The sequence below is a fragment of the Suricata suricatta genome, chromosome 15 (assembly GCF_006229205.1).
Source record: "Suricata suricatta isolate VVHF042 chromosome 15, meerkat_22Aug2017_6uvM2_HiC, whole genome shotgun sequence".
In the NCBI taxonomy this organism is placed as follows: domain Eukaryota; kingdom Metazoa; phylum Chordata; class Mammalia; order Carnivora; family Herpestidae; genus Suricata; species Suricata suricatta.
In genome coordinates this window covers 64,475,539-64,496,500 of record NC_043714.1, presented here as the reverse complement: position 1 = coordinate 64,496,500, position 20,962 = coordinate 64,475,539, and the positions used below count along the sequence as shown (strand labels likewise).

General features: G+C 37.1%; 1 long non-coding RNA gene across 1 annotated transcript; it reads right to left on the bottom strand.

Annotated features, from left to right (window-relative positions):
- Nucleotides 1–1,094: 1,094 nt before the first annotated feature.
- Nucleotides 1,095–20,678, bottom strand: LOC115278744. The gene is made up of 3 exons (XR_003903075.1): nucleotides 20,617–20,678; nucleotides 20,347–20,507; nucleotides 1,095–1,430 (listed from the first exon to the last, which is right to left on the bottom strand). It is a non-coding gene; the product is annotated as an uncharacterized LOC115278744 (long non-coding RNA).
- Between the last annotated feature and the right edge of the window lie 284 nt (nucleotides 20,679–20,962).

The window sequence follows — 20,962 nt, the reverse complement described above, 5'->3', positions numbered from 1 at the left end:
GAACTAGTTTCTCCAAATAAGGAGAGAATAGCAAGATTTTGGAGAGTACATTGAAGACCAACTCTTCAAACTTCACATTTCCACTGGGAATGAATTTTCCTTCAGGAAATAGAAATCCATGATTTCAGTTAAATTTTGTGTGTAATATTCAGTTAAATATTGTGCCAAGCATGTTGCATTTTCTTTTGATGACATTTTATTACAGTTGTGCATAATTATTTCTATAATTACCTGGTTAATGTCCATGTTGTGTGATAAACATCAAGTTCTAAAGGGCCAAAGATAGTAGTTCTATATCCCCAGAACTAGCACACAGCCTGGAAAATAGAAAATCAGATAATAAATAATTTCTTGAATACAGTTGAGATAAACTAGTGTCCTAGTTTTAAAATACGGCCAATAGTTGGAAGCAATTACCTTCCAAACTTCCTTCCCTCTCTTTACCTTCTAAGCAAAATCTTTTCCAAATACCAAACTCAAGATTAAGCAAAATCACATCTTTCCCCCTAAATAATTAAAGGATTAAATATAAATATTTGTAAATCACTAAACTTACTATCACATACATATTCTCTAACAACCATTTATGTGATTTCACAATGTATCTGATACCCAGACATTATCTTTAAATATATATACTTAAATTATCCTTTATCACTACATTCTAAGACTATCTTCTAAGATAGGCACCTCCATTTTGCAGATGAAAAAACTAAGGCCTAGAAAGTTTGAATAGCCTGTTATGAATTGACAGAGCTAAGATATGAACCCAAGTCCTTTTAATTCCAAAGTTAGAGTCAGTCCCAAGTTGGCTGGGCATATCATTTCTTATAATGAATTAGGCTCAAGATTCTTCTCCCATTGATTTCACTACAGAAAAGCTAGTGTAAGTTCTATTTCTTCTCTGGCCCTAAGAGTTTTTAAATGTGACTTCTAGTGGTGCAATAATTGTTCCCCAATTCCACTACAACCAAACTGAAAAAACCAAGATGTTTATTCCAATGGGATTTTATGTAGCCCAGGAAACCCCAACAATTCTCCCAAGAAGACAAGACAAATGGTACACATTCTAGTTTAGATTGCTTACCTCCATTTCTGGAAAAAGGGGTTTATTTTAACTCTAAATCTTTAAAAGCTCTTTGGTAACATCATGGCAAGCACTCTTGGTTTTGTTTTGTTTTCAGAGTGGAATGGTGGTCAGCACTTTTGAAATTATGATCTCTCAAAGGATCCCCATTCCTTTGTTACACAGCACAGTGAGAACTGAACATTTTTATTTTTAATTTTCCAGTGACACTGACAGTCCAGACAACTCAGATGAAATACGCCTTTGAATTACTAGGAAGTTCCACAGGAGGTAAAGACATATTATGTTTTGATGCAGGCATGCACTTTAAAAGCAAGATGCAGCAATCCCATTTTCTAAATGCCTGGTGAGAAAGAATAGAATTGTAACTTTTAGGGTATTATAATTAAAAGTGAAGGCCATAGTCAAAGAACTTTATTTTTCCAGCATAAGCTTTGCTCTGCTTTCTAACTTCTGAGGCTCATGGGGTTGAATTCCCAGAGCTCTGTCAATAATGTGGCTCACTGGCAAATTTGATGTGTTTTCTCAGCTGTAACAGAGCATATTAGCATAACATTTGCACATAGCTCCCAAGGGATCAGAAGGAGTCTAAAGGTTTATATTAGCATTTTGAAGATTGCGATTATTTTAAAGTTTTGTTAAGAAGGTAGAGAACACTGAGTGAGAACCATTTGAAACGTGAATAAGATTCTGCCCAACTATTTAATCCAGTGTACCACTGCAAAATGTTGCTCTGTAGAGGAGCCACAGGGACTTGGAAGGGAAAACAGTTTTAGTTTCATCTACCTTGGTATGAGTTTTATAATCTATGCGAACCAATCTACACATGGAGAAAGACCATCTAGGACATCCATTAACAAGGGTTCTATCTAAAACTCTGTTGTAGTTAAAGAATCTTGACTTTTGGGAGCTCTTTGTTCTGTGCCAAAGCCAGTGGTGCATATTAGTAAATGGTATATATGACACCTGCATAAGCAGCTTATCTCTTCAATCTTGCAACAGGCATCCAGATTCTTAGTTTCAGGATACCTAAGTATGTGATCACCTTTGGGAAACACCAAAATCTATGTGAAAATCTGAAGACCAATGAGAGCTCTTTTGGATTCAAGTGCACTAAAACCCCAACCCAAACTGATATAAACAACAAAAAGCATTGATTGGCCTATATAACTGAAAGGTGCAGGGATAAACTATATGTTAGAAAAGTCAGCATCAGGGGCTCCTCGGTGGCTAAGTTGGTTAATCATCTGACTTTTAATTGTGGCTCAGGTCATGATCTCATGGTTCATGGTATTTGTTCTCTTTCTCTCTCTCTCTCTCTTTCAGTAAATAAAATAAACTTGAAAAAAAAGAAGCCAGTATCCATTTTTGTTAGGCACATTTAGATTTTCTACAGCATTTGAATTGTGACTATTACTTCTCTTGAGAGATCTCTCTTTCCTTGACTTCATTGTCCTTGTTCTTTCTAATACCTCATTGGCTTTTCCTTCATGGACCCTCCTTTTCCACTAACCATCCAAATGTTAGTGGTCTCCAGACCTTGGGACCATGTTTTCCCTTAATGATATCATCTGAAAATGTATACCCAATTACCATCTATATACTAATGACTCTTAAATCTGTATTTTCAACTCTAACCTCTCTCTAGATTCATGTCTCCATCTTTCTCCTCAGTGTCTTTACCTGATTTATTTTCATGTACTACAAATTCAATGTAATCTATCTGACCCATTCTATAGCTTAAGATACAGATCAACCATGTTTCTTTTATGCTTTCAACTAATTGTTCAAAATCTCACATGTATGCATTAATAGATACACATAATTGCAAAAAAACCCTCAAAAGTTTACTCAGCCCAAATACTAGTCCTCTTTTCCAAACTCCAGATAAAAAAGAAAAATTACAAAGCCTTCCTACCCCACTAATAGCACCATTGTTTTATTGAGGCCACATGGATCACTTTAGAAGCTGGTCTTGCCTATTCTTCTGGATGTTTGTTCACTCTGACTATTATGCCTTTACTAGTTTAAATACTTGCCAATACCCAAAAGTTTGCACTGTTTGATCCAGTGGAACACTTAAAAATTATTTCTCAGGTAGGCAAGTTAAGCCAGAACCAGACCTTTTCTATGCACTCAGGCCATTTTGTTAACCCTGGAAAAAGAGTCAGTCAGTGGACCAATCTTCCTTCCCTTTGGAGTCCAGGTATTTTCCTCCCCGTGGTTTTTGGTCAGTGTCATATCAGTCCAGACAATGGTTTTCTCAAAATTGCAACCTCAGAGAGGAGAGGTTGAGTATGTCTGACCCTTGGTTTGTTGGTGCCCTGCTTGGAGTCTCAAAGGGCACAGATACACCCAACTGCAATTATAATGGGTGACTAGGTATACTCCGATGACCATTAGGAGAAATAGAAAGAAGAAAGATTACTTTTTTCTCTCTACCCATATGAGCATGTGGACAGAGTGTCTCCCCAAATAAGTAAACCAAATCCATGCTCTACTTCAGTAGGTGCCCATTACATCAACTATGCCCAATTGAACTCATAGTCTTTTCCCCAAAACCTGCTCCTTTATGATACTCCTCATCTTAGAAAATGTCTGTATCTGCATCCTCAGTCACAAATGTAGGGAACTTTATAGACTTGTCTTACTTATTCACCATCCACATCCTTCCCTTCTCTTGCCAATGCCTTTGTCATTAATGCTTGAAGGGATTATAAAATAACGGGTCCTTTCAACTTCCTCCTTCATCATCCATACTGCTCCTGAAGTGATTATTTTCAATACAAAAAATGGTCATGATATTTTTGGATTAATTTTCATCAGTAGTTTCCCACAGCTCTCAAAATGAAGAATGCACTCATGACTTCTAAGGCTTTCATGTTCCATGACTTGGACCATATGCACCTGTTTGGCCTCATCTCCAGCTATTAATCCATATAATTTATATAAGTTTTCCAAACTCCAGATATATCATACTTTCTCATATTCCTACATCTTCACACATGCTATACTTGATATCAGCAATATCCAGCTTTCTTTTTCAACTACTTGACCTTTTTGTCCTCTTCCAGAACTTAGTTCAAGTACTCCTTAATTTGGGAACAATTCATGGACTTTCTGTCAGATTTTGATGTTCTTCTCTGAACAAAAGAACTGTTTATCCCATTACAACATGAATGCTGACCTAGCTGTTCGTCTCTGCTTCTAGGCTGTAACTTCTTTAAGGAAAGCACCATGTCTTATTTCTAGTGGCAGTCACATCAGAGAGTGAACCACCTGTCTCCTAACAGGTTTTTCATGTCTACTCAAAAGAATGTATAACATGTGCTAAGTGTCTAGTACACTGTCCAGTACATTATCAGTGCTCAACAAATGTTAGTTTTATTTCACATCCCTCCTTTGTTCCTAACACCTATTGCTTTACTAAGCTGTATAATTAATTTTCATTTACAGTGCAGGAACCATTTACCCAAAGAAAAGAAAATTTGAGATTTTGTAGTTACTGAGATTTTCTCATCTGAATTGCCTAGTTCTACTCTCTATCAACATTTGCCAGATGTTTGCTAAATATTCACTTCCTTTACACTGTCCAGGTATAGCTTCTGTCAGTAACTTGTCACTATGACAAAGAATACAAATATCAAAGATGGTGCTTAGATTTCCTATAGACATTACTTCAACCTTGTATAGCTGCTATTAGAAGCAAGATCTAACACAGTTTAAGAAACTATTCATTCAAGAAACAGAACTGAGAATTTGGAAAGCAAGACAGCTTGGCCCCCTCCATCATGATAAATCAACCCAAGTTTTTGTTGAACCTTATTTTTTTAAGTTCATTTACTTTTAGGTAATCTCTGCACCCAATGTGGGATTTGAGCTCATGATCCCAAGATAAAGAAACATACACTCTTCCAACTGAGCCAACCAGGTGCTCCAATTTAAAAAATTTCTTTAAAAGTAAGCTATACACCCATCATGGGACTTAAATTCATGAACCCAAGATCAAGAGTTGCGTGTTCTATAGACTGAGCCAACCAGGCTCCTTGAATCCTACTAAGTTTCCATCTTCCTCATTCTAGTAGCAATTCTGTTGTGCATTATATTTGAATAAGCTAATTATTGGGGTCATTTTGATGTCATAAATAAAATAAAACTGAAGTCAAAACCAACACAGAAGAGGACAATACCCTGACTTAACCATGCTTTCTCTAGTTCTGAATTTTTTCAGTTATAAGTAGAAACTATTTATTATTTTCATCATTATTATTATTAATGCCAATATGGTCAAAAATTAGTCTAATCCATAAGATGGGGATACTGTTGATAGTAAGTTACTTCAAATATCTCTAGGGACTAGCATAGGGATCTGGTTCAGAGACAGAGTTAATGCTTTACCTGCTGCCTTAAATCTTTCTCTGCTGAGATCAATTGGTGTGCATTTACAGGTGATTTGAAAATGTAAATGTCAATCTCTGACCTTAAAGACATCTATTTCTTCAAATAAAATTTAGTGTATAAAATATTGGAAAAAGTTCAGAGTTTTGCTGACTTTTTAGTGGTATTAAAATGACATTATGGCCAAGTACCGAGAAATACTGGGGTGTTGACCAACCATTTCCAGCTCCAGCTCCCAAGGTTACTTAAGGGGTACATATAGGGAATTTTAACAAATGAGAATCTACACTGCCCTTTGGTAACAGCTGGACCCTAGACAAGTGGTCCAAAATCAGAACGCAGTTATTCTTATAGTATAAGCTCAAACAATAAATAAGCCTTCTGCCTACCCCACCCTTCAAGTCAAATCCAAATGCTATGGCCCTATCATACTTGGTCTGGACACCTATAGCAGGGCCTACTCAACACATTAAGATGAAACGAAATAGCTAGAAGGCCAGGTATGGACATTCTTCCACAAAGATCTTCCTCTCTAACAAACATGACCTAATCAGTGTCTGGCAAGCTGATCTATGGGATTAGTGACTTCTCTTGGAGGAAGGAGGTGAAGAGAGTGGGCAGAGAAGAATGCAATGCAGAGGAAACATCCCTCTATCTCTACCAACAGCAATGAAAATTAGTATGAAGCATCAATCTCCAATTCTCTCCAAATCACATTCCAGTGAAAAGAATGGGGACATGAACAAGGATAAAGACATCTAAGAGTGCTTTGGACCCATGCAGTGCCTCCTGCATGGAAAGTGCCTTTCTCTTTTAGTTACATTCCTGTGACCACCCCAGCTTACTATGAAGGTACAAAAACAATATACTATGAAGATAGAAGATAGCAACTTGGTTTTCCATTTCTGAGTTGTTGAAAAAAAGAGAAAGAAACATAGAACAGCATAAAAAGTATGAGTGTTAGAGTCTTGTAGACCTGGGTTCAAATCCTGCCTAGGTTCAAATTCATTAGCTTTGGCAGCAAACTTTTGGAAGCTAAAATTCTGTAAGCTTCAGTTTCTTAATCTGTAAAATCGAGATTTCTTCCTCCTTTAGCTTTCCATTTCTCCAGTTTACTATAATCTTATTACTCAACAAAAGCCCCTGTTCTTAGGATTATCTTACTTCTATAGAAGGCTCTCCTTTTACAAATGAGAACTTTTGTCTTTGAAGGAGAATTCTAGAAGGATTGTTTCACCTAAGTCTTAATTTCTATTTTGTAACAGTCTGTGCATAACTAGCTGGGAGAGAGGGGGCAGGGGTAGTATATAGGTATAGAACTCTTAGAACACCAAAGTGGTCCATTTCATCTGCCTGTAATTTCTTCCATTACTGAGACTCCTCAGGCATTTGGTAAAACTACCCCTTTCCTCCTGAGTACACATGGATGATGTCATGTCTTAAGAACAAATATGCAAGACAACGTCCCCATAATTCTCATTCTCATAGAACTGCTTGAATAATAAATATTGTTGTGAGGATTTTTTTGACAGGCAGATATGCATTAAATTTAATTTACTGCATCCAAGAGTCCACTGTGGGCTCTGAAGAAGAGATAGGAGTTAGGAAAACATAAGAAATGGAGTTCCCTATGAAGAAAGGATAAAGAGAGCAAAATATACTTAGAAAATTCAAAAGTTCTGGGAATATGAAGGAAACAGCTAACATGTAATAATCTGAGGATCAAGCAGATTAGCAATAGAGCCGTTATATGTTGAGTGCTTACTATGTACAAGGTACTGTACTATTCCTCTTACATTTAGGTAACTTAATTCTAACAAATGGCCAAGGTAAGTGTTACCATTTCTAATTCTCATGCTAACTTTCCAGGTCTTAAATAGGCTCTGAGTGAGGCTAATAAAAGCAGTTTAAGAAAAATGCAAAAAGAGCCTTGGATGTCAGCACTGAAAGCCCTATTAGAAGCTAGATAATGAGTTCCCAGAGGATAAGATCTGGATATGAAGTATCTGGGAATACTAAATATTTATGCATAGTAGGGATCCTATAGTTAATGCAAAGTTATTTTAGGTAATCATGGAATATAATTTTGGGAAGGGATATGTTATGATTGTTTACGTATTAAGGTTGTTTATTTCCTTCCTAAAGCAAAAACCATGTCATGTTCAATTTCATATTCCCCCCCCCTTAATATATCAGACTTCTTCTCCCATTGTACTCCCTTAAAACTCTTATTTCAGAACTTTAATTAATCTGCTATATGTTCAAGTCATGGATGCTTCTTAAATTCATTCATTTGTGTAGATCCATAACCCACCAGGCACATAGTACTTTAGGTGCTCACTGAGCATATGTTATACAAATCAGTGAATAATCTTAGGTATGAATTTATCATGTAAATGTATTAATAAATAAGTAGAATTGAACTGAGTCAAGTTAAACTGGAGAGTGATATAGTTAGTGAAAGTGAACCTATTCTATTCATCAGTGTAGAATATTTAGTACATCCTTAGATTTTTGCATTTTAAGATGGGATTCAAATGAGTGAAACCTTCATAGAAGACTAGAAAACAATGGAGTCACAGAGGCAAAGGTTCCATGGTTTAGGGTGGATTTTTAAGGGAAGAGGGAAGCAGAGAGGGAGAGAATTGGTATATTCTGCATAAAAGTGAGACCAATGGGCTCAAGGAAGGAATGAGAAGAGGCCATCTCAGGTTCTACTTAGAATAGGTCACTCAGTGTCTAATCTTCATTTCCCACCCTGGCAAAATGGAGATAAATATCTGCTAAGCAATTCAAAACTGCTTAAACAATGAAAGGATTCAGAGAAATCTCAGGTAAAGAAACCCCAGATTAGTTAATTAAGCAAGTCAATGGACCAGATTCTATAGCTTGAGGGCTAGCTCTTCTTGTGGTCCTAAAATTACTTTAGAAATTCCAGGTACCACAACTTTACTCTCAAACAATGAGCAGAGATTATATATTTGATATGTCTTTTTAAGAAAATGATTCCCAGAATCTCCCCACAGCCAACATACTCCTATATTTCATTGCTCACAGTGAAAGAGGTCACAGAGCCCCTTTCTATGCCAACAGATAGTATGTGAATAGAATTTCCATTGTTGGCCTTCTTCCTTCCTTCCTTCCTTCCTCCTTCCTTCCTTCCTCCTTCCTTCCTTCCTTCTTCCTTCCTTCCTTCCTTCCTTCCTTCCTTCCTTCCTTCCTTCCTTCCTTCCTTCCTTCTTCCTTCCTTCCTCCTTCCTTCCTCCCTTCCTTCCTTCCTTCTTTCTTTCCCTCCTTCCTTCCTTCCTTCTTTCCTTCCCTCCTTCCCTTTGTGGAAGAATTGCACAGATGTAAAAAGCAGAGCTCTGGGATCAGAAGGACTTGACTGAATGGTGACCCAGCATGTACCAACAGCATGACCTTAGGCAATTAACCAGTCTGAGCCCATAGGATATAAGCAACAATGCAATCTACCTCATGTGGTTATGGAAATTAAAGGAAAAAATATATGTAAAGCACTTAGCACAAGGACTGACCCATAATTATCACTTGATATTGAATAACTCTTGCTATTGTCATGCCATTTGGCTCTAGATTTCCCCTGACTCAAGGACATTTCTGATAGGCTACACTGCCACCACTTTGGAGTGAATGTGAATGATCGAGTACTTCCTGTCTTTATCCTAGAACTTTCTAGTTGAGCAAATTGTACATTTGCTTCACATCCTTTGATAATTATATATGCCACTTTTCTCTCTCCTCCCATATTGATATGCATGCCCAATGCCATTGTTTTATTTTTGGCAATAGCATATAGACTCTCTCCATCCTAGACTATGGCTAAATTTTTATGCTGAGTTCTTCCTGCTCTAGAACATCACCTCTTATAACTTGCTGGTTTGCTGGGCTGCTTCTTCCTGCTTGCTGTCAGCCAAGCACCATATTCTTAATCATTCCAAGTCATTCCTTAACCTATTACATTGTCCACTGTATTCTTTTCATTCTTCCAGTGACTAGAAATCTTTGTTTTGGCATATAGTTCTAACATCTATCTTCAAAACACTATGCTAGCTAGCTAACTCCATTTTACATTAAAGAAAAATACGTATCTTCGGTGACTCTTCTCTCAACTAAAAAGCTACATCCTAAAGTTTCAGAGTCCTTACTAAATGTTCTTATAATCTAAATGTGGCCTGTTCCAAGCCACATACTTCCTACACTGCCAATTTTCTCTAACAAGACATGACCCCCTCCTTTAGAAAACTGACATTTGATCTTTGGATAATAATGCTGTACATTATGTAATAGTACCAATTTTCCATGGCCCCCAAATGCTAGTATATTAAAAAACAGTATATTCAGCTATGTAGGGACCAAGAAAGAAGCAGTGTTGAGTCACAGTTAAAACAAGAGACCTTGAAATAGACAGTCCCCATATTCAATCATAGATTTCCTGCTTATTAGTATGTGACCTGGACTTGGTTCTCAGCCTTGCCCAGCCTCAGTGCCCACATTTACAATGTGGGGATTTTGAGACTATCTATCTCATGGGACTATTGTCAGAATCAATTGATATGACACATGTGAAGTACTTAAATGATTACTGTCTCATAGACCTTGAATACCTGGTAACTACCATTGTTCTCACTTAAAGGATCAAAATCTATATTGCCAGTTGAAACGAGGCTTTGCCTACATACAGAATGACTATTTTCTTAGACCATCATTAATTTTCTATGTTGAAGTAATTCCAGGTATAACTATTTCCAAGAGGCACAGAAATTTACATGCATCTATTGTCATTCACTTAAAGAATTACCCAAATTAAAAATACCATCAGATGTAAATGGGTGAGCAACACTCATACCCATTCCCATAAATACAGATTGGAAAGAGCCAATTAAGATTACTTTCTACTATGCCCTAGCAAGCATTCTGCTCAAGAGGATTTTAAATTTCTCCAGGGATCAGGAAGAGCAAAAGAAAGTAGAAGAAAAAAATTATTTCTGCTCTCAGGCAGAAATTCAAAGAGGGAAAACCGCTTCTTATGTTGATCTCCTTCTCTGGATTTTTCTTGGTTTTATAAAATGGACTTAAAATTCCCCTCTAGTTTTGATTTTACTTTTATTCTACCACCGGGAAGCCAGGGAAAATTGCATAAGCAAGACCTGATACAAATTTCAAGTTATGTATAAGGAAGAATTAAAACAAAGCCTGCAAATAATAGGCCTTCTCAGCTTCATTACTTACCATCCTTCGTCTTATCCAGTCTCTGGACACCCTTCTGCCTGGGACCTGATCGCTCCCCAACTTTGCTCATCTTTTCCCCTCCAGCCTACCATGTCTTCCCCTTCTTTACTCACTCAGCTTTCTTGGTCCAAATCAAATTTCTCATCCCCTGCTAAGCTATTCCTATGCCAACCTGCTCGCTCCCACCCCCCAGGGCACAATCATTCCTGGTGCTGTGATTCTATTGTGGGCTGTTTTAACAACTTTCATATTGTTTTCTAATTTCTTACTTACCTTTCTGTTTCTTTAATGTTCGAAATATTTCTTTCCCCCCCCCCCCCCCCCCAACAGTCAAAATGGCCATTGTCTCCCACTGGCCTGGCCTGGGAACCTCCTGAAGGCTATGGTTATTTGGCTTCAGCTCTCTTTGGGAAAAGGACAGTATCGGGAGCAGTGCTTTATCAACTAGGGTGATTTTGTCCTCCCCTCCCCCTCCCCTGGGACATTTAATAATGTTGGGAGACATTTTTGATTGTCACAACTGGAATGTTGCTGCTAATACCTAGTGAGTAGAGGCCACTGATGTTGCTAAATATCCTACACTGCACAGGACAACCCCCACTACAAAGAATTATGTGGCCCCAAATGCCAGTTGCACATTGTCTTGATCACTGTATCTTTGCAGTGAGTTTTGAAATGGGTAGTGTGACCCCACCCACTGTGTTCTTTTTCAAGAATGTTTTGACTATTCCAGCTTTTTGGGCTACTATCAATTTTTGGAGGGCAGAAGGCATGACTCTGTAGATCAATTTGAAGAGTGTTGTATTCACAGTATTAAGTAGTTCAGGCCCATGGCTATATGTGTCTCCATTTATCTGAATTTCCTTTCATCCTTTTCTCAGTGATGTTTTGGCGTTTTCTTGTACTTTCATGTCTTGTGCCACTTTTGTTGATTTTAAACCTAAATAATTCTTGTTAATTTTAATTGTAAGTATTTTATTATTTTAATGCAATGGATTATTTTCAATTTTAACTTTTTGGTGTACTTTGCTAGTGTTTAGAAATACATTTGATTTTCAAATATTGATCTTATATCTGCAATCTTGATGAATTTATTTATTGGAGCTAATAAATTAGGTTATTTTTTTTAAGTTCATTTATTTTGAAAGAGCAAGAGCAAACTCATGTGCCTGGGCACAAACAGGGGAGGGCAGAGAGAGAATCCCAAGCAGGCTCTGTTAGACCTTCCCCTCCTGAAGCGAGTCACTGAGAGTGAAACCCACGGACACAAATGGAGATGGTGTATGAGTTTATTTTAGTTCAGCCAAACAGCCCCTCCTAGGTGGTGGCAAGTCCTCAGGAGAGAGCCCCACCAAGCAGGAGTTCAGGGTTTTTAAGGGCTTTGGCAAGACAAAATAAGTCATTATTTAGTTAACCAATCATAGCTTATAGCATTCTATAGTGGTCAATCAAAGTTCAACACATAAACGTAAGATTTGGTAGAGACCTATCAATTTTAGAGTTCTTTGTCTTAGGAGAAATTTGAAGTGATCGATCACAGGTCCAAAGGGGAGGCGAAGTAGGTGCACAGAAGCGAGAACTTTGCAATTAAAGGGTGGGATCTAGCAAGAGTATCTTAGAAAACAAGTTAACTTTTAAGTTATAATTTATGGGCTACATCTTAGGACTCCCAGAGCTCAATTTCCCAACCCTTGATTGTTCAAGCAGAAGGGCTGGAGAGTGAAACAATGGTTGGTAGTTTTTCATTAGGGTTAGCTTGACCTGAGGAGGGTCTTATAGCTCCACACCTCCAGCACAGAGCCCAATGCAGGGCTTGATTCCACAAACTGTGAGATCATGACCTAAGCCAAAATCAAGAGTCAGACACAATCAACTGAGTCACCCAGGTGCCCTAATAAATTAGGTTTTTAGTGGATTTTTAAAGAATTTTCTTTAGATAAGATCATGTCATCTTTAGAGATGTTTTACTTATTAGTTTCTGGTATGGATGCTTTTTTTTTACTTTTTTGAATTTAAATTCAATTAATTACCATACAGTGTAGTCTTGGCTTCAGGAATAGAACCCACTGATTCATCTCTTATATATGACATCCAGTGCTCATTCCAAAAAGTGCCTGTCTCCCATTTAACCCATCCCCCCACCCACCTCCACTATAGCAACCCTCAGTTCGTTCTCTGTATTTAAGAGTTTCTTATGGTTTGCCACCCTCTCTATTTTTATCTTATTTTTCCTTCCCTTCCCCTATGTTCATCTGTGGAATTTGAGAACAGATGAGTGAAATCATATGATATTTTTTGCTCTGATTGACTTATTTTGCTTAGCATAATACACTCTAGTTCCATCCATGTTGCTGCAAATAGCAAGATTTCACTCTTTTTCGCCGCCAAGTAGTATTCCATTGTATCTATGTGTACCACATCTTCTTTATCCATTCATCAGTTGATAGAAATTGGGGCTCTTTCCATAATTTGGTTATTGTTGATAGTGCTTTTATAAACATTAGGGTGCATATGCCTCTTTGAATCTGCATTTTTTGGTCCTTTGAATAAATACCTAGTAGCACAATTACTGGGTCTTAGGGTAGCTCTATTTTTAATTTTTTAAGGAACCTCCATATTGTTTTCTAGAGTGATTGCACCAGTTTGCATTCCCTCCAACAGTGTAGAAGTGTTCTCCTTTCTCCACATCCTTGCCAACATCTGTTGATGACTTAGTTCTTAATTTTAGCTATTCTAACAGGTGTGAGGTGGTATCTCACTGTGGTTTTGATTTGTACTTCCCTGATGATGAGTGAGTTGAGCATCTTTTCATATGTCTGTTAGCCATCTGGATGCCTTCTTTGGAAAAGTGTCTAGTCATGTCTTCTGCCCATTTCTTCACTGGATTATTTGTTTTGGGGGTATTGAGTGGTTTTTTTTTTTCATGCTTAATTACTCTAGCTGGAATTGCTAGTACAAAGTAGATACACTTATTCTATTATGAACCTTAGGGACAAAGCACCCAGTCCTTCATTATTTAGTATGATTTTAGTTGCAAGTTTTTCATAATTACTCTTTATTAGCATGAAGAATTCCTTCTGTTTCTATTTTTGTTAATTGTATTTATCATGAAAAGGTGTTGAATTTTGTGAAGATTTTTTCATCAGCTGAGATGATCATATGGTTTTTCTCCTTAATTCCACTGATGCAGTGTACTACACTGATTTTCATATGTTAAACTAATATGGCATTCTGCTATAAGTTCTACTTGGTCATGTGTATAATAATTTTTATGTGTTCCTGGATTTAATTTGCTAGTTTTATTGACAATTTTTACATCTATGTTAATAATGAATTTGGGCGTATAGTTTTCTTTTCTCATAATGTCTAGTTTTGATACCTAGGTAATACTGGTATCACAAAATCTACTAGGAAGTATTCCCTTTTCTATTCATTGGCAAGAATTTGTGAAGATTGATGTTAATTCTACTTTCAGTGCTTAGTGGAATTCACCAGTGAAGACTTTTGACCCAGGGCTTTTCTTTGTAAGTTTTTAAGTTACTAATTCAGTATTTCTAGTTGGGAGAATTGTATTCAGATTGTCTTATTTTTATGAGTCAGTTTTGTGTAATTTGTGTTTTTCTAGGAATGTCTCCATTTCATTTGACTTATCTAATCTGTTGGCTTACATGTTTATAATATCCCCTTATACTCTTTTTAAAATATATATGTGCAAGATCAGTAGTAATACTCTCTATTTCATTCCTTTTTTTAATAGTTTGACTTTTTTCTCTGTTTTTCTTGGTCAAGCTAGATAAAAGTTTTCAAATCTGTTGATCTTTGCAACTAACCAACTTCTGGTTTCAATGTTTTCCCCTTTGTTTTTGTATTATTTGTTCCATTAATTCTCATCTACTCCTTAGTTTTCCTTCCATTTTCTGGCTACAGATTTATTTAAGGTACAAGTTTAGTTAAGTGATTTGAGATGTTGCTGCTTTTTTCTAATAAAATGTTTTAGATACAAAGTTTCCCCTAAACACTGCTTTTTGCCACATTTTCTAAGTTTTGACATATTTGTATTCTCATCCATCTAAAAACATTTTCTAGTTTCTTTTTTGAATTCCTCCTTGACAAATTTGTAATTTAGTAGTATAATTCTGCCATTAATTTCTAATTTTATTCTATTATAGCCAGAGAGCATACTTCATTTTATTTCAATCCTTTTACATTTCTCAAAACCTAGTTTATAGTCTACCAGGTAGAATATCTTGGAGAATGTTCTGTGTGTGCTTGGGGAGAATGGATATTCCACTGTTCTTAACTAGAGTGGTCTAGAAATGTCTATAGGTCTAGTTCATTTATAGTGTCATTTAAATATTCTATATCCATGGTACTTCTAGTTCTATTCATTACTGAAGTTGAGTAGTGAAATTTCTAACTATGACTGTTAAACTATTTATTTCTCCTGTCAATTCTGTTAGTTTTCACTTTATGTTTTAAAAGCCCTATTTTTAGTTGTGGTATCTTTATAATTGTTGTATCTCCCTAGTGGGCACACTCTTCTATCATTTGAAACGTTTGTCTTGTCTCCTGTCACATTTTTTTCCACTTCAATCTATTTTGTCTGACTAAAGGTAGCCATCCCGGCTTTTTTAGAGTTTCTATTTGCATGCTATGATTTCCATTGCATTTTTCATTCTTCTACTTTCAACCTATTGCGTATTTGAATCTAAAACATATAACCTATAGGCAGCATATAGTTGAATCATATTTCAGTCTTACATATTTCCCTTTTGATTAAAGTATTTAATCCATTCATATTAATGCTATTATTCTTACAGCTGGATTCACTTCTGATGTTTTGCTTTTTTGTGTGTATCGAGGGTATGATTTTATTATTATTTTTTAATGTTTTATGAGAGAGAGTGTGTGAGCTAGGGAGAGGCAGAGAGAGAAAGGGAGACACAGAATAAGAAACAGGCTCCAGGCTCTGAGCTGTCAGCACAGATCCTGACATGGGGTTCGAATTCTCTAACCTGGAGATCATGACTTGAGCCGAAGTCAGACGCTTAACCAACTGAGCCACTCAGGCACCCTGAGGATATGATTTTAACGTTAATTTGATTTACATTCCCCTTTATACTCTGGTTTCTCTTCAGATTGAATACATCTTTCACCTTTTAATTATGATCCCCTTTTAGATAATGTGAAAAGCATAATATGTTTTTGGCCAAGACTTCCAGATTTGGATCACAGCTTCACATTTTGTTGCATTCATGAAGCATTTAAAATTCCTAGATGCCACTTTTCTCATCAGTCAAATGGGGACTGCCATTCCTGCTTTGCTCAAGCCATGGCACTTTTCGTTGGAGGTGAAATTTGAACATATACCTTAAAGGATTTCTGTGTGAAAGGTGGCTGTAACCAGGAAGCCCAGGGATTATGGAAAAGTTAGGAGGTGACACCATCACTATAACTTCACTCTGATTCTGACACTCTGTGTGCCCACCGCCCCTCTGCCTCAGCAGGGCTCATAACCACAGATCAGAGGTTTCCGCATTTGCATGAATTTGAGTCTGAAGTGCCCCAACAGACTTGAGCGTTGAGCAAACATATCATAATTGTCTCCATCTGGACTATATTGTTCTACCTCCTCTCTTACAAGATTGTTGCTTTATTTGAAACCCTGGGCTTCAGCAGCATGAACAAAGGTGAGCAGTGACAAAGGAGAAAAAACACATTTGGACTCATTGCTTGAATGAGTTTTTTGTTCAAAAGCTCTCTCCTACAATTGGAACTAGGTTTAATACCCTTTCCCTGACACTAGAAGCAATTTACCTTCTTTTGACCAAAATAAATAAATAAATAAATAAATAAAATCTTCTCATGCCTGGGCTTTAGATTTCTTTTGACATAGGCCACTTACATGAGGTTCAATTTTATCCACGGTAAGTTGTGAAAGAGTTTACTTCGCAGTGTCATTTTTGAAATCGATTTTAGGTGACCATATAGAAAATCACTTACACATATTTGGTACCCGGTGTGGATTATCTTTCCTACCTTCTCATCCTTTCTTACAAGAAAACCCATCTTGTGGACTCTGTATGACGTTTGTCAATCGTTTATGCCTCAGAATAAGTAAACACAACACTCATGTTAATGAGTGCTTCCTTCATTGTCAAAGGTACCATTGGGATCAAAGATGAGGAGAAATCACTCACTTGGCACTGGTTGAAATCTCACTGATGAATGGGAGTTAGTTTGGCAAAGAAGGGAAGGGCAACTTACTTTCTGTAGAGGAAGAGGTGGATACTGGGGGCTGGAGAGGAGAAAATGTAAAAGACAATGAAGCATGCCTAGCAACCAAGTAGAAGAATAGAAAATAGAGATGAGGAAAATTAGAATAAATTCCTGTCATACATAATGACTTCTATTCATGACCTCTTACTCTAGGATTTGCTTTCCCTAGCCTGCATTCCCTAACTGACTTTCCATTACCTAGATCAGCCAGAAAGGGAGGCACATGGGGGGTGGAAAGCAAACTATTTTAAGCCAAAACTCTATTCTATTAAATTTTCTAGAAGAAGGCCTATTTTGAGAAGCATGATTAAGTATTTGCTAGGAATATTTTGGAGGCCTCTATAGGGCCTCCAACTTGTCAAAATTCTAAAGACACTGCATCATTCTTAGACTGTGACCTTCAAGGAAATTAATTGTCACTCCTGTTTGTCCTTCCTTGAAGACATTCCAAGCCTTCAGGTTTTGTGGTGTTTTTGGCAGCATCTACCTGAATATTTAGACTGTTAAATCTTACTTGAAGAACGTCAGTGTGAAATGAGATTTATGCCAGTTTGTCTAACAGGCCTGACAAGTAATTCAAATATTATTCCAACCTGGATACTCTCACATCCACCAAGATGAAAATTAAGTACTACATGTGCACATGATGAGTATTTCCAAGGCAAAGGCTTCCCCAACTCTTATTCTCCCTTCCTATGTTTTTCATGATTAAGTAATAAGCATTCTGCTGAGAGGAAACATTGAAAATTCTAGGTAATGGTGTGCATAATGTAAAAACAAAGGGAGAATCATCAAATGTGTCCTATCAGTCATTTTAACTTTCCTGCGATGCTCTTTTTATACTGTTGTTCCCTTCGAAGCTGCAATGGCAACCCTTAAAAAATAAAGTCATAAAGCCCCTCCTGTGTGCCAGTTACTTTGTTCGGTGTTGATGGAAACACAGGATAAAAGCAGATATGATTCTTACCTTCAAAATGGTGTAAAAAACAGTTTAAGATGACAATGGAAGACATTTGTCAGGGCAATACAGGAGTTAAAGAAACAAGTCTAAAAATTGGGTGGCACCAACATTCCTGGTTGTTCAGAAGGGTTATTTGAAAAGAAGATAGACTTTGCTTAGAAAGCAAAAGGCAAGACTCTCCTTTTCTTCTGCTTGACTGTTGTGCCTTTTATTTACAAGGTTTAGATTTATAAGAGTGGTATTACACATATTGCCATTACTTTTTGGGTTTTGGAGAGGTTTTTTTGCTTTTAAAAATATTGCCCCATTGTTAAGATAGTTGTACAACCGTAGACAAATCATTGAACCTCAGTTTGTTGATTTATAAAGTGGCAACAATATTATCACCTCCTTAGGATTCTTGAGAGACTATTTTAAATAATGTAATATCTGAAAAGCTCTTTGCACAGTGATAAGCACAGAGCAGGTACTCAGCTGCATCTGGGTTGGCTATGGGACCTTGATTTTGCATTTATGGTCCTAATCACCAAGTTTTTGTTAAGAGAGCCAAAACGTGAAATGTGAACAATTTTAATTAATTATTCCTTTAAAAAATTTCTCCATTCAGCTAAACAAAGGTATCTGTGGTGGATGTCACTAGCATTGCCCTCAACTTTTGTATATGGCTGTATCAGCAGAAGGGATATGTGACATTTCCATGTGGAAACATTCAGTTGCTGATACTTGAACCTTCCGTCTATGCCTCTCAGCTGAAGTGATTGTGGCTTCATGTGGAGATTCCAGGCTAAGCCCTAACATGAAAAGCAGCTACCCTAGAGAGAGGCCCAAACCTATATAACAGACTGTGTACAAGTAAGAAATAAACCTTTGTTGTTTTAATTGAGACACTGAAACTATCATAAGAAACCTCAAAAATAATATTGCTGGTAGCCTCACACTTGTAATCAGTCTTCAGACAAGATTAATAAGATTAATATAATGTTGTTAATAAGAGACCTCATGTTCAAATTAAATAAAGGGGAAATATCTGCATGCTTTTGGAGAAATACATTACTCCCAGGCATGAAAATATCTGACTAAAATCTCAAATAGTGACCATAAATCATCTGAAGTCTACAATGAAATGTAAGTCCCTTTTATGATTTCAAATTTTGGATTATGCTCTTTGTGTAGATATGAAGCCTAAAGAAAAAACAAATTGGATTGTGATTGGGACACCCCTTTCTTGCCAACAATGCCATCTGGATTGGCAAAATTGATTCTTGGGTGAGAAGCTCATGGAATTTCCAAGATAAACTTCTTGGAAACTTTTGGCGATCAGGAAGTGTCCTTGGCCAGAACTCAAAGATCTGAGAAACTGCTCTCCCAAACAGTGTAACTTTCAATGTCAATGCCATCAGGTTAGCTTTGTGGCTTGCTCAAATCACTCTTCACTTCTCCAGGCTTTAGTTTCCTGGCCACAAGATGAAAAGTGTTGGATTCATTATATCCAAGTTCTTTTCCGACATCTTATCAATCTATAACCTGTAGTTTCAAATGAGGAAATAAAATATAAACCTCTATCCCCATAAGTTAAAATTTGTTACTCTGGAGAAGTTAAATCACATAATGAAATCTGAAATCATTCCTCAATATAGACACTAGCAAATCACAAAGAAGTAGTATGAAATACCGTTAATGCATATCAAATAAAACTATGAAAATAGCTTTTAGTTAAGACCATCTTCCTCTTTGTATATCCACGGAAAATGGTGTCTGGCATGCACAGTAGGTGTTCAAAAATTATTTACTGAATTGAGACACCTCAGTGGCTCAGTCAGTTAAGCATCCGACTTCAGCTCAGGTCATGATCTCACGGTTTGTGGCTCTGTGCTGACAGCTCAGAGCCTGGAGCCTGTCTTCAGATTCTGTGTCTCCCTGTCTCTCTGACCCTCCTCTGCTTGCGCTGTCTCTTTTTGTCTCACAAAAATAAAAATTATTTACTGAATGGATAGATGGGTTGATAAATCTGTGTATGCTAAATGGGATGGATAAATAATGAAGAAATTCCTCAGCACTTTTGGTCTTTTTTATGTTTTATTTACTGTCTATAATGCTGTTTGTGAGGAAACACATTGTGAGTATAAACTTTAAACTGGGTGGCTCAGTCGGTTGAGCATCTGACTCTTGATTTAGGCTCAGGTCATTATCCCATGACCTTAGCTTGTGGGATCGAGCCCCACATAGGGCTCTGCACTGAGCATGGAGTCTGCTTAGGATTCTCTCTCTCTCCCTGTGCCCCTCTCCCCCACTCACGTGCTCTCTCTCGCTCTCTTTAAAGTAAATAAATAAAATGCTCAAGTAAGCGGGATGCAAAATCAAGAGACCTTACTTGCAGAGCTGAGATCACCGCTGATTAGTGATGTAACTTTGGAGAAACCATTTTGCTGCTGAGTCTCAACGTTTTCATCTATAAAATGACGAGTAAAAATTTATCATGTCTCCTCAGTAAAAGTTGCCGTGAAAATGCAGTGAGATGAGATATGAAGGGGCCTTGACAAATGAAAAAAAAATGTGTCATTATCATCGGTCACCAGCCGATGAATAGAGCTCATGTTTGTGGGGACAGGAAGCCACCCTCAGAGGCAATGACCCCCAGTACCTTTAGTGAGAGCTTGAGGGATGGGAATTTTCATTTGGTTCGTTTAGTTCGTTGAAACTTGCTTTTTATTAAGACTCTTAGGCTTTCTGTTCTTCCTTTAACAAACTGCCTTTTGGAATATCCCTGTCCTTAAAATAGACATTGGTGTTAGTTTTTTCTACTAATAACATTTGTTTTTCTATCTTGAAATTCTTTGGTCAGATTGCCTTCCCTTCCCAAACTCTAGATGTCAGTGTGTCCCCAGGTCCACTCCATGAGCTCTTTCTCTAGTATACTCATTTGCTATGTGATGTCATCCAGACCTGTGACTTCAGGCATTCCCAAATTGAAGCCCCCCTTTACCTTG